We start from the raw sequence: 13,877 nt of genomic DNA, 5'->3' as shown, positions 1-13,877 counted from the left end.
TTTGGGATTCCTAGCGCAGGCCGGAGCCAATTCACGTCACCTAAAAGTCTCTGAAAATCATTAAGTGTTTTGAGGTTTTCTTTTTTGATGGAGATTTTTTGTGGACGTATAGACGTTCGGTCCAAAATAAAACCCAAGTATTGATATGGTGGCATAGTCTGTATCTTTTCTAAAGCTATTTTCAGTCCTGCTGTTTGCAAACAGTCAATAACAAAAGAATATACGTCCTGTAGATCTGTTTCATTGTTCATTGTGATAAGAATATCATCAGTATAATGAAAGATCATGGCTTGAGGAAATCTTTCTCGAGCAGGGCTCAAAATCTTATCTACAAAAAATTGACACATTGTTGGGGAATTCAGCATGCCCTGGGGGAGGACAGTCCATTGGAACCTCCGGCAGGGATGGGTGTTGTTTATAGAAGGAACTGAGAATGCGAACCGGTGTTTATCATCCGGGTGAATAGGAATATGGTAAAAACAGTCTTTCAAGTCAATTATGACTAGTGGCCATTCCTTTGGGATAACTACAGGTGATGGTAAACCTGTTTGCAATTTTCCCATGGGTACCATAGATATGTTTACTGCTCTCAGATCCATCAACAGTCTCCATTTTCCGGACTTCTTTTGTATGGTAAATATAGGCGAATTCCATTGAGAAAATGAAGGCTCAATATGTCCTAATTTTAGCTGTTCTTCCACTAATTCTGTTAGCACCTTTAATCTATCAATTTTAAGGGGCCACTGACCTATCCAAATTGGTTCATCAGATTTCCATTTTATTTTTATCGGTGCTGGGTTCTTTCTGTCAGTGGCCCCTACCAAAAATTCTGAGTTTTCATTTCAGGAGAAGTTCCAGACTCTTCTGGAGCTAATGGGATGTGGAATTCAGCTTTCCACTGCTTATGTAGGTCGCGACCCCATAGAGAAGGTGAGAATGGGCCCACATGAGGTCTAATTATGGCCTTTTGATTTTCTGGGCCGTGAACTACCATAGTCCTTTTACTTAATAGACAGGAACTTAAACCTCCCACTCCTTCTAGCGAGTATGGAATTTCTTGTAGAGGCCAATTTTCTGGCCATTCCTTATCAGAAATTACTGTGATTTGCGCCCCGGTGTCTATCATTCCATTAAAGGGTCGCCCCTGAAAGTGAAGTTTAATCATCGGATTTTCCTCTTTAAATTTAGTAACCAAAGCGATAATTGGGTTATGGGCGGCCCCTGGATCTGTGCTTCCAAAACCTCCAATTCGAGTCTTATCTGAAGTCCCAAGTTTGACATACGGCACTATTACTATCTGGGCAATTGCCTCCCCCTTTTTGAATGTCCAAGTATCCGGTACCGTAATTACTACAACAATTTCTCCCTTTGAATCTGAGTCAATGACACCTGTGGTTACTGATATACCCTTTACATTGAGGGAACTTCTGCCCAGAATCAACCCCATTGTATCTGGGGGTGGCGGGCCTACAATGCCAGTCTTTAGCATGAAGGGGCATGCTCCTGGGTAAATTGTAATGTCCTCTGGGCAAGTTATGTCGAGCCCAGCGCTCCCCGCAGTCGCATGAATTAATTCGCTAATTGTGAGCAATCTTGGGCTGGGCTCGGAAGAAGTATGGTTTGTGGACTTTGCCCCTGATTTGCACGGGCCTGGGGGTTGGCCCGGTAGGCGTTTCCCTGCATTGGAAATGTGTGTCCCTGAGGAGCTTGATTTAACAAAAGACGACAATTTCTTCTGATATGGCCCTGTTTTCCACAATGGTAACAGAGGAATTGCCTCCTGGGTGTGGTGTTAAAACCATTCCCTGTGTTATTATTAGGGAGATTTCCAGATCTGCAATCTTTTGCCCAGTGGCGACCTCTCTTGCATTTTGGGCAGAGACCAGGCTTTGGGGCGGCGCTTCTTCCCCGGGGGTAGAAAGACTTTGTTCCCTTACTAACCGCAAAAGTTTGCACTGGATCCAGGTTTGCTGAAGAATCATAAACATTTCTGCAGGCATATAAAAACTCATTTAAGTCAGCCTTGTCCTGCAAAGGGGCCAATATCAATTTGCAGGCTGAATTCGCATTATGATAAGCCAAACTTTTTTCTAAATATTTTCTAACCTGCTTATCTTTGACTTGTATTTTCAAGGCATCTTTGAGTTTAGCTACAAAGTCGATATATGGCTCATGGGGACCTTGGGTAATTCTTAAAAAGGTTCCTGCACCTGTGCTGTTCATATCAAGTTTTTCCCATGCGGATACTGCAATATCTTTAATTATGTTTAAGATTTCCTTAGGTAAAGCAGCTTGTGCCTGAATATCTGCATATTGATTTTCTGCCATTAATAATTCATACGATAGAGTGACCCCTGCCACTTGTTTTTTTGTTCCATCTGGGCTATATAATTTGGATTTCACACCCTCCGCATAGAACATCTCCCATTCCGTTCGCTGTTTAGATGGCAAGCATATTTCAGCTAGTTTTTGAAATTCATGCAGTGTCCAAAGTGATTTTCGACACCAAAGTCTTAGCGTTTCCACACAGTATGGAGAGGTTGGCCCAAATTCCTTACATGTTTTCTTAAACCGTTCCATGTCTTCTATTTCAAGGGGTTCGTAAATGGTTCTATATACTGTTTGTAACGGAACTGAGGCCGGATTAGCAGAAGTACTTTGCACCAGGCTCTGAGCCCTGACATATGGAGCACTAGCCTGTGATTCGTCATCTGAGCCGGCACTATTTTGTGATTCCATTCTGTGTACAGAATCCGGACTCACTTGTGGACTTAGCACCGGGGGTTGGTCATCAGTGTTAATATTTTGATTTGGGTCCTGAGTTTCTAAATTATGTTTCCGAGTAGATTTTTTGTTGGGAAAAATGCCTATATTTTTGATGTTGGTGCTAGCTTCATCAGCCTGCACTTTGGCCTGGAGTTTCATTGGATAGATCTCCTTATTTTCCAGGCTGGTCTTATCCTCACTTTTCCCACACTTTTTCCTTCCGAAATACCAGCCAATACCTATGCACGCCATAACAATATTAGCAACCACAGAGATTCCACAAACTATGGCTAATGGAGCCAACACAGGCGAGGCAAATATTTGAGTATCAATTGTCATTTGAACTATAGACCACAACCATCCAAAAGCAATGATTTTACCTATCATCCAGCCTATTTGTTTGAAATAGTATGGAAATATCCACTTGACAAACGCCAAACCAAAGAATTTGTAACAAGGTGGCACAATCAACACGGCTGACCATAGAAGCCATCCAAGGATCTCCAGAGGCAATTTCCAATAAAGCGTTTCACTTACAGTTATTGAGGGTCCAGGTCCACCTGTTCCCGGCGCCATCTGCAAGATATCTTCGCCGTTATCTTGGCTGGGTATTTGTGAATCCAAGAACAGTCCCCAGAATGAGAAATTACTTCCCATCCCCTTGTCCCCTTTCGGGGGAAGGCCTTGGTAATATTTATCCGCAGCAAGTAATAATCCACACAGACAAGAACGATAGGGTTTAAAAGATCGGGCAAGGAGAGCCAGAGAATCCTCCTGCAGCCAGCAGCTTTTCACAGAAGGACCCCTCACTCCTGTCCCTCAAGCTATTTATTGCCAACTCCACAGCGCCCCACCTGGAAGGGTTAGGTGGGGCAAAAGTCACAGAACAATCCTAAGGAAACACTTTTAAATACAATTCCAAGAATCATCTTATGTAAACTTTTTCATATGCTACATGTATGTGTGTGTGTGTATATATATATATATATATATATATATATATATATATATATATATACACACTAGTCCTCTTTCTTCCATTACTCTTTTTAGGGCTAGTATGTTTCTGTTGGGTTTTAGTCTGGTTGACCTATCAAGTGTTGATAGGGCCGTGTTGAGGTCTCCCACAATTATTGTGTTATTATTGATTTCTTCTTTCAGATTTGTCATTAATTGTATTAGATAGTTTGCTGGTGGGCCCGGAGAGATAGCACAGTGGTGTTTGCCTTGCAAGCAGCCAATCCAGGACCAAAGGTGGTTGGTTCGAATCCCGGTGTCCCATATGGTCCCCCGTGCCTGCCAGGAGCTATTTCTGAGCAGACAGCCAGGTGTAACCCCTGAGCACTGCCGGGTGTGGCCCAAAAAACAGAAAAAAAAAAGATAATTTGCTGGTCTCTCTTTGGGTGCATATATGTTTAATAATCTAATTTCTTCCTGTTGCACATATCCCTTGATTTGTACATAGTGTCCATCTTTGTCCCTTACCACTTTTCTGAGTATAAAGTTGGTGTCATCAGATATTAATATGGCCACCCCAGCTTTTTTGAGGGTGTTGTTTGCTTGGATGATTTTCCTCCAGCCTTTGATTTTGAGTCTATGTTTGTTCTGACTATTCAGATGTGTTTCTTGTAGACAGAAGAAGGTTGGATTCATCTTTTTGACCCATTTTGCCACTCTGTGTCTTTTAATTGGTGAATTTAGTCCATTGACATTGAGGGAGATGATTGTCATAGGATTTAATGTCATCTTTGTAGATAAGTTTGCTGTGTTTGTTGGCCTCTCTTGTCTTAGAGTAGACCTGTCAGTTTTTCCTTTAAGGCTGGTTTATCATCTGTGAAGTTTCTGAGCTGTTGTTTATTCATGAAGCTATGTATTCTTCCTTCAAACCTGAATGTGAGTCGGGCTGGGTGCAGTATTCTCGATGAGGCATTCATTTCATTCAGTCTTGTCACAATATTCCACCACTGTCTTCTGGCCTTAAGAGTTTCTTGTGACATGTCTGCTGTAAGTCTTAGGGATGCTCCTTGGAATGTAATTTCTCTTTTTGATCTTGCTGCTTTCAGTATTCTATCTCTATCTGTGGCATTTGTCATTGTAACGAGGATGTGTCTTGGGGTGTTTTTCTTTGTGTCTCTTTTAGCTGGTACTCTTCGGGCATGCAGGATTTGATTGCATGTAGTCTTTAACTCTGGGAGTATCTCTTTGATGATGTCTTTGACAGTAGATTCTTCCTGGAGATCTCTCCTACCTGGGTCTCTGGGACTCCAATGATTCTTATGTTGTTTCTGTTGAGTTTATCAAAGACTTCTATTTTCATCTGTTCGCATTCCTTGAGTACTTTTTCTATTGCCTGTTCGTTTGTCTTAAGGTTCGTTTCTAATTTCTTCTGTTGTGTTGAGTTTTTCTGCATCACATCTTCCAGTACTCTGATTCTCTCCTCAGCTGCTGTTACCCTGCTGGCGAGGCCATCCATTGAGATTTTCAGTTGAGCTACCATGTTTTTCAGATCTGTTATTTCAGTTTGGAGTTTTCTGATTTGTGTCTTTGTGTTCTGTTCAGATCGATCTATGCTTTCTTTGAGTTCTACAAACTTCTTCCATATTGCTATTTTAAGATCCTTATTCGAGAGGTTAATCAGGTGGTTGGAATTTATTAGGTCATCCGAGCTTTCGTCTTCATTCTCTGTGCATGGTGTTTGCCTGCAAGCTTTCCCCATTGTCACGCTTGTAGTGTGGTTTTTCCTGCGTGTTGTGGTGGGGTTCATTGGTTAGAAATAGTGCACGGCCATGAAGCGGAGCAGCCACGCTCTTCTGCTGCCTCTAGTTGACAGTTATTTTGGGGGTGCGCTCCCTAGGCCTCTGAGGAGACCTTCAGGTATTCAGAACCACATTCAGGCACAGGAGAAGTTTCCCTTGAAGTCCTCAGAGTCATGGAAATATTCTTGAATCAATTTACTTCACTTTCCTACTCAGTTTCCCAGGAACCCTCTTGGCACAAGTTCCCCAGGGCACAGTGCCTGGCTCACAGTAAGCACTCAGTGTTAGCTATTAATAAGAAAAGCCTGGCAGGGGAACCCAGGGACACATGTACACCTGATCAGACTATGGTAGCCCCAATCCTCAGCATCTCTGACTCTCAGCACACCCTCCATTTAAAAGTTTCTAAACTGAAGCAAGTAATTGTGCTTTAAAATGTTCAAGAAGATCTTTTGTCAGATGGTGATGGCAGACTCCTTTATTATTTCCTCATACCTCCCAGAAGAGTTGGAAAAAAATTCACCCAAACACTGGCTAGAAATCTAGATCCTGCTCTATCAAAGCTGGAGGCCCATCTAGATCCTCGACACTGCCCCACATCTGTCCTGGGCTATGTGCATCGCAGCTGGTCAGCAGATGTGGTAAAGCACATGGGAGTCAGCACCTTTTCTGGCAGGTGAAGAAGTCTGGATGACCCATCCAGCAAGTAATGTTTTGCCAAAGTCTCACATAAAGCCATGGGGCCTTCTTTTTGTTTTTGGTTTTTGGGTCTCATCGGGCAGTGCTCAGGGGTTACTCCTGACTCCACGTTCAGAAATCACTTCTGGCAGGTTTGGGGATGCTGGGATTCAAATCACCGACCTTCTGGGTGCAAAGCAAATGCCTTACCTCCATGCTAACTCTCCAGCCCCCATGGAGCCTTCTTTTTGCAAGCCAAAGTGAATTCTCTAGACTTGTGTGCAGGACTATAGCATTACCTCACCACTCCATTCCCACCTCCCTTATGTTGATTATTTTAACCAGCTTTCATATTGCCCTCCTCCTTTACACCCAGAGAAGGGCTAGTATTAGCCTTAGTATTGCCATGGCTAGTATTCTCCACATATAAAACCAAAAGTTGTCTTCATTTTCTGAGATTCTGAATTTCCAACAGTTTCTCTTTTCCTGCATCTATTTCTATTTCCAGATGCTTCCACCACAAGAGAGCCAATGCTCTTCTTAGCATTCCCTGTTCTTCCTCTCTCTGACCTTCCCCCCAGTATCTGGATTCACTTTTAAGAATAAGTAACCAAGGCCAAGGGCAGAGAGATGTTACAACATGTAGGGTACTTTCTCTGTATGCAGCCAACCTGGCTACATCCCTGGCATTTCATATAGAACCCCTAATCTTCAGAAAAAATCCCTGGACACAGGACCAGGGGTCAGCGCTAAGAATCACTGTGTTTGGCCCCAAAACTAAAAAAGATAGTTGAGAACCACCAGTGCTCCAAAGTGTCACCCCAACTTTCAGATTGGAACAGGATACTCTAACTCCCCTCCATTTGCATGAGAGGGAGCTTCCTCCATTCTGTTTTATTGTGGTCCTAGCATGACTGAGCCAGTATAAAGGTCATAGAAAGATTGACTTAAAATACCACCTTCAAAATCAAGATATGGGGCCCAGAGAGATAGCACAGCGGTGTTTGCCTTGCAAGCAGCTGATCCAGGACCAAAGGTGGTTGGTTCGAATCCCGGTGTCCCATATGGTCCCCCGTGCCTGCCAGGAGCTATTTCTGAGCAGACAACCAGGAGTAACCCCTGAGCACCGTTGTGTGTGGCCAAAAACCAAAAAAAAAAAAAATCAAGATATGGGAATTGGGTTGCATAGGCAGACAAGAGTGATGTTAGGAAGAGCTGATGGCAGACTCGTTGCATGAACCAGGAAAGTAGAGGAGGAGAGTAATGAGATAGCTGGTTCGTGGATTTGTGGAAGAGCAGAGCAGGACAAGTACATCATGACATTGAGCAGCTAAAAGACCACAAGAACTGTCTTCCAAAGGGTTGTAGCCTCGATCCCCTGTGAGGCTCCAAACGCCTCAGTCTTTCTATTTGGGGCTTCCTCTTGAATTTCCCAGAAATTACCTAGAGCTGAAGCCCGCCTGCTCTACAAGGGATATGTTTGTGCTGCTAAGAAATGGTGTGAGGGAGGGTTAACCCACATGGGAGGTATGCTAGGAGCAGAATGCATATTGGTAGCACTCACAGAACACAGTGGTGGTGGCAGCATGGCAAAGGGAAAAATACTCAGTTTCAAAGGCTACTTCAGAAAATGAGGATCAGGATTCCAAACTGGTGCAGATTCACAAATGTCTGCAGTCCCTGCTGAGTAACTTTTCAGTGAAAAGAAATGGAATAAGGGAGACAAACAGGACTTGGCACAGGACACCAAGGGACTGATGGGACCACAGTCAGAAAAGTGGGCCAGAAGATAGAAAATAGTTAAGATGGAGACACTGGGAATATACCAAATCTCCCAAGACAAGAGACAGAGTTCTGAAAGAAGCCCAGGCAATGGATTGCCTTAGACTCTCATGATCCGGACTGAGAAACTAATAGAGTGAAAAGAAACCATGAAGTAGAGGGAAAATCAAGAGATGGTCATTTTACTACAGACCAGGACAACAAAAATAGGGAAGAGAAGTTATTAGCTCAAAACTCTCTACAAAGGAAAAGGCCAGCGGGGCTTCAACAACTTAGCTTGTGCAGAAATAGGGGCCTATGGAGCCTGAGGTCTATTGGGCACTTGGGATAGCACATGTGGACTCTTCTTTCAAGAAAGTTGGCAGTAAAGAAAGGAGGAAACTGAAAAAGCAGGGATGGGGCCAAAGAACCAAAACAGCATACTCCTGGCAAATTCAGTCATCCTAAGATGATCATTTATTGGACAGACTTTGGTCTGTTGTTGCAACAATTTTTAAGCAGTATAGTTCCTACCTCGCCCCTTGCAGCTAGCAGGAATGCTGTGCTCTCGCTGTCTTATGAAGGAGCCTGCAATGAAAAGTTTATACACACTACACACAGAGAGACACATGCACACACGAAAGTACCAGAGCCATGTGTAGTTCCTCTACAGGGATGTAGACTCAGAGCAATGGCCACCCTGGTTCAGGACCTCATGAATGATGTAAAATTTATACAAGTTTCGCTGCAGGTTTCCATCACCTGGCAAAGTCACCATCTCTGTTCCTCCACTTCTCAGTTCTTCAGTCTTTGACACAGGCAGAGGGAAAGGAGGGGCAATCCAGGAAGGAAAATGACTGATAACATGCACAGGAATAGCCAAAATTTGACCTGGACTTCCCAGCCAACTCTTTGTGTCTGTCTATTAAGATGAGGCACCTTTTTCTAAATTGCACACAAGAGACTAGAGAGCAGTGGGTGGAGGTGGGGGTACAGCCCACCACCAAGGGTGGAAATATGACTGGGGTCCTTTTGTGAGGGTGGAGAAGAGCAGTACCTTTCCTCAGACTGATTCCACACAAAAGACACTCTGGAGAAAACTCCAGGTCTAAAGGGTACCTTCATTCCTCACCATCAGAGTTTTAGTGAAAAAGGTCAGGTCCACATCTGAAGGTTTCCCATTGGCTGCCTCAGAGATAAAGAGCCCAGATGACCCTTGGAGTTTCAGGTACAAGCCTGAAAGGGTGCAATGCCTGGTACAAAATAGGGTCAACTGAGGAAATTCTTGATCCATTTTATAAAAAGAAATTATAAATCTGAGTTAAACCCTCATTGAATGAGCCTGGAATACAAGTGGGTCAAATTGTGTTAGGAAAAAGGAAAAAAAGTCTTTTAAGAAATAAAATAGTACTACTTTTAGTCAAGAAACACTTGTGTAGGAGATGACTTCACATCCAATATTACTGCCACTTGCTGAGAAAATGTGCCTTAATTCCTGATGCCAAAGAATGTCTGATATATTGTATAATGAAACTAAGAATAAGTAACTTATTCTTACAAAGCTCTCTTAGCAGAATGCTCTGAATTCTTCAGCCTCTGAGTGGGCTCAGAGTAAATTAATGTTGTTAATTCGGAGTAATGTTTTGAGCTGATGACTTCTCTCTTTAATTTTGAGATGAGACTTGATAATGACAATAGAATGTGGGTATGAGAGAAAGGCAGAGACAGAGACAAAGAGAGAAATGTTTTTTAAAGGCTTTTTACTCCGAGAGATCTGAGTTGTTTTCTGTTGATGGCTCCTGGGTGACTTCAGAGGACTCGGGGAAGCATTAGCCAATACTTCAGGCAAAGTTCAGTTGAGCTTCCTTCACATCACTTTTCTCAGGGGTCCCATCAGATATCTTTCCTCTAGTTCTATTCCGCTGAAAACAGCTGCTGCCTATTTCTCAGAGTCTCAGAGTAAGAGAGCAAGTCCGTCCACACACCTCACCAACCCACCAGCCTTTCCCAGGGCCCCACTTAGCTGAGGATTCATGGGGTAGTCTGTCTCAGGACTTCTCTGTCTTCAAACCTACCTTCACTGGACACACAATCATGTTCTCCACAATAATAGAGCTCTCAGTGAGGGGCAATTGGTCAAGAAAGGAAAAGCCCAAGTCCAAATTTAAAAGTCAGGGCCTTCCTCATGCTTCAGACATAATATAATGGTCATCTCCTCTCCCATGTTTCTATTTTTCTGGAAAGACGCAGGAAGTACAAAAGGTCAGTCACGGGCCTTTCTGTCTACCTCTAAGAACGACCCCTAAGAGTATCAAAGGCAAAATACTTGGAAACCAGAAGTTTTTTATGAAAAGGAGTTAAGGGGGGAAAGTGACCCAAAATAAGTGACAAAAAACCACCCAGACCCAGTGAAAGAATGTTTCAAGTACATCAATGAGCAATGAAAGGCTGAGCTTGAGAACAAACCAAAAAGAGGACCACTGAGTTTCCAGAAAGTTTGTTTCTTTACTTTTCTGTTTTGTTTTTTTGTTTTTCCAGAGAGGAGCCTAGATGTTAGTTGGCAGGAAGATGAGGTGCAGCTGGAGAGCGGAGAAAGGAAGACCAACTAGATCACACATGGCTGGAGCCATAGGACAGGGGGTTTCCTTCAGCTTGGGGGCTGGAATGGGATGATGGAGCACCTAGAGTTCGGTTTTGTATCAGTAACCCTCTGGGTCAGGGATTGTGGTAGAAGAGGCTTCAGAGAAGGATTCTGAAGAGCAGAGGAAAAGTAAAAAGAGGAAGGTAAATTAGACATACTTTTCTTGCATTCTCTTCCTTCCCAGGTCCAAAACGCCACAAGAATGGAGCTTTCCACAGTAGCTGCTGTGAGGTATGAATTTGTCTCTAACACTGACCATTGTGTGGATCCATAGCCCATCACATGACACTATCACCTCAACTTCCATTTCCAGAGTCCATTCCATGGGATATTGTCTTTTCATGGGCAACTTTTGACAAGGGGGCGCTTCCCCTCATCAATTCAATGTGATGTGCTGTTCTTTATACTAAGGTATTGCAACATTCTTTGTTCAACAGGAAGCAGTGGTAGTAGATGCCAATTTAGGTTTTAACCTTTTTGTTTTTGTTTTGTTTTGGGGTCATACCCAGTAGCGCTCAGGGGTTCCTCCTGGCTCTACCCTCAGAAATCGCCCCCAGCAGGCTTGGGGGACCATATGGGATGCTGGGATTCAAACCACCATCCTTCTGCATGCAAGGCAAAAATGCCTTACCTGTATGCTATCTCTCCAGCCCCTTAACTTTTTTTTTTAAACTGTTTCCCATGAGTTTTCTTACATACCACCATACCCACATTTAGGTTTTATTCCTGTCTATAAAACAATGTGTGGGAATCATTGTTTCAAAACTATTTCTATACCACAAGTAATGTTTTTGGGTACCTGAGAAAAGACATATCTAAGTTTGGCCTCTTCTCAGGCCTATACATCATTCCCTTTGAGGCCTACCTGATACATTGGGTGAGGTGAGTAAACCAAGTCTCTCTCTCTCTTTTTTTTTTTTTTTTTATATGGAACTCTTCATGAATTTGCGAGTCATCCTCATGCAGGGGCCATGCTAATCTTCTCTGTGTCATTCCAATTTTAGTATATGTGCTGCTGAAGCGAGCACAAGCCAAGTCTTTTGACCCAACCAGCTCCCAGGTATCTTTTTTATTCCTCTAGAGACATAAACAAACAGGCCTAAGTTCATTGCATTCCTGAGATTCTAGATCTTTAGACTTGCAACGTTAGTTTATCTTATTATCTACTCTGGATTATTCTGAGGTCCACACAAAGGAAGACTTTCCAATAGCTGTAGTTTAGCCAAGACAAATGCAAGGAGGGCCTGGTCTTCTAAACTCCCCAGCCAGCTATTTCTCTCCCATCTCTACCTCATTTTATATTTGCAGTTATGGCAACCTCCTCATTCCTAACAGGCTTCCAGTTAAGCTAGGGTAGCCTTGGCCCAGAATGCAATGCTATGGTACTGGATGATAAGTAGGATAGAGCACCATTTTCTCTCATAACAATGGAGACTGGCCTCATATGTTTAATGCGTTTTCAATTGCATGGATTGGCTGCTGGCTATAGCAGTCCCCCTCCCCCCATTCCCTCCCACAGAGCTTTTCTCACTATGATCAGGATCCAGGCTTCCACAGTATACTTCAGCTTCCATATTCCTTCAAGTACTTCCACTTTTTGCTCCCTTCTCCTTTCTTACTTGTCCAATAATGCTCACTTTCAGGAACAAGTGGCTATTCTATCTTTGATCAAACCCATTGTTTTGCCCCATATCAATCCCCTTTTCTCCTGGTGAGCACCAAAATGGTCATATCGCTTTGGAAATGGACACATCGGGAATGTCAAATAATAGTCCAGAGACCAACAGAGACATAGCATAGTCACCTTAACACTGTGCTGTGAGGGAAAGTATGGGTAGGGTTACTGTGACTCATTCTGGGATACCTCAGAATAGGAAGGTTGGGGCCCTCTAAGGGAGGAAGACCCAAGAAAGATTAACAAAGCAGACATTTAAGCTGGGCCCTAAAGAATGAGGAAAGGCAGTCTGGCACTCAGAACTTCCATCACTTTAGAGATCCCAGAGAAAAAATAATTTTCCAAAGAACAAAAAATTCATTCAGGACAACCTACTCATAGTATTTGACCCCTGAATGGGGTCTGCATAACCACAAAAATAAAGAATTCAACTTTCATTCTACAAACTCTTCATTTGTAACCTGTCTCTCTTGCTGTAGACTTTCTCTCATTAGATCCACTAACTATAAACAGGTAGAATGACCATCCATATACTTCTGTATAGTAATTTGCCTTATCTCCTCTCTCCCTCTCCTCCCCCTTCCCCTCCCCTCCCCCACCCCCTCCCCTTCCCCCCCTTTCCTCCTCCCCTCCCCTCCTTCCCCCTCCCCTTCCCTCCCCTCCCCTCTCTCTCCCTCCCTCCCTCCCTTCTCCCATTCTGCTATTAAGTGTTCTAGTCACCTGAGCTAGAGAACCTGCCAGGCCTAAAGATGTGTCCTGCCCATCCCCTCACCCACAGAATCAGTCTGTGAAGAATCAGATGAAAACTGGATGTACTGTTTATGAGAGTAACAATTTAGTGTTTTTCTCCACAGAATCTCAGAAAAATGGGGAGGGAAGGAGGCAGCAGCCTAACTACCCTCAGAGAGCACTTGTCATCTATTCCCTAGTTTCAACCTTCAAGTGTTACTCCAATAAACAGTACATTCAGTTTTCATCTGGGCAACATAGGTCAAATGTCAAAAATATAAAATGTATTCCTCTTAATAGAGAACATGCTCAGACTCTCCTTGGTCTCCTCTCCTTTCTCCAGGTACCATTCATCCCCTCCACCCCAGATCCAAATCTCAGATAGGTGTCCATCTCTTTTGCTAGCACCACTAACAATGCCTCCAGTCTCTCATCTTCCAAGGTCTAGCTCAAATGCAACCTTCTTAAGCAGGCTTGCCCTACTCTCCAGTCTGCTTCACTCCTGAAGTTCCCTGGACTGGAAACTGCCTCTACAGCTTCAAAAAACTTTCTGCCACTAGACAGTTAGCTCCTTGAGGACATATTCCATGTCTGATTTCTCTCTGTGTCCCCGGTCAGGGCCAGGCTGGTGCCCCTTGAGAGACATGCCAGAGTGGCTCTTCCCAAGGGTAGAATGAAAGTCCAGCTGAATTCTTTCATTCCCAGGTCCTCTCTCTCACTTCTAACCCGATCCTGAACAGCCTCTCCCTTTCACTGTCTTCAGCCAACTGTCACAACTGAGAGAGGGCCAGTACAGAACATCTGGGCAGATTCTGTCTGTTAATGGCTTAAACTGTTGCTACTTCCCAGAAGTCATTGCTCTGAAGAGGGG

General features: G+C 43.6%; 1 non-coding gene across 1 annotated transcript; it reads right to left on the bottom strand.

Annotated features, from left to right (window-relative positions):
• Window positions 1–11,523: 11,523 nt before the first annotated feature.
• Window positions 11,524–11,630, bottom strand: LOC126027106 (U6 spliceosomal RNA). Its single transcript, XR_007502201.1, has one exon. It is a non-coding gene; the product is annotated as a U6 spliceosomal RNA (small nuclear RNA).
• Window positions 11,631–13,877: the final 2,247 nt, after the last annotated feature.

The sequence above is a fragment of the Suncus etruscus genome, chromosome 1, assembly GCF_024139225.1.
Source record: "Suncus etruscus isolate mSunEtr1 chromosome 1, mSunEtr1.pri.cur, whole genome shotgun sequence".
NCBI classification, from domain to species: domain Eukaryota; kingdom Metazoa; phylum Chordata; class Mammalia; order Eulipotyphla; family Soricidae; genus Suncus; species Suncus etruscus.
This window is presented reverse-complemented; position numbering and strand designations above follow the sequence as displayed.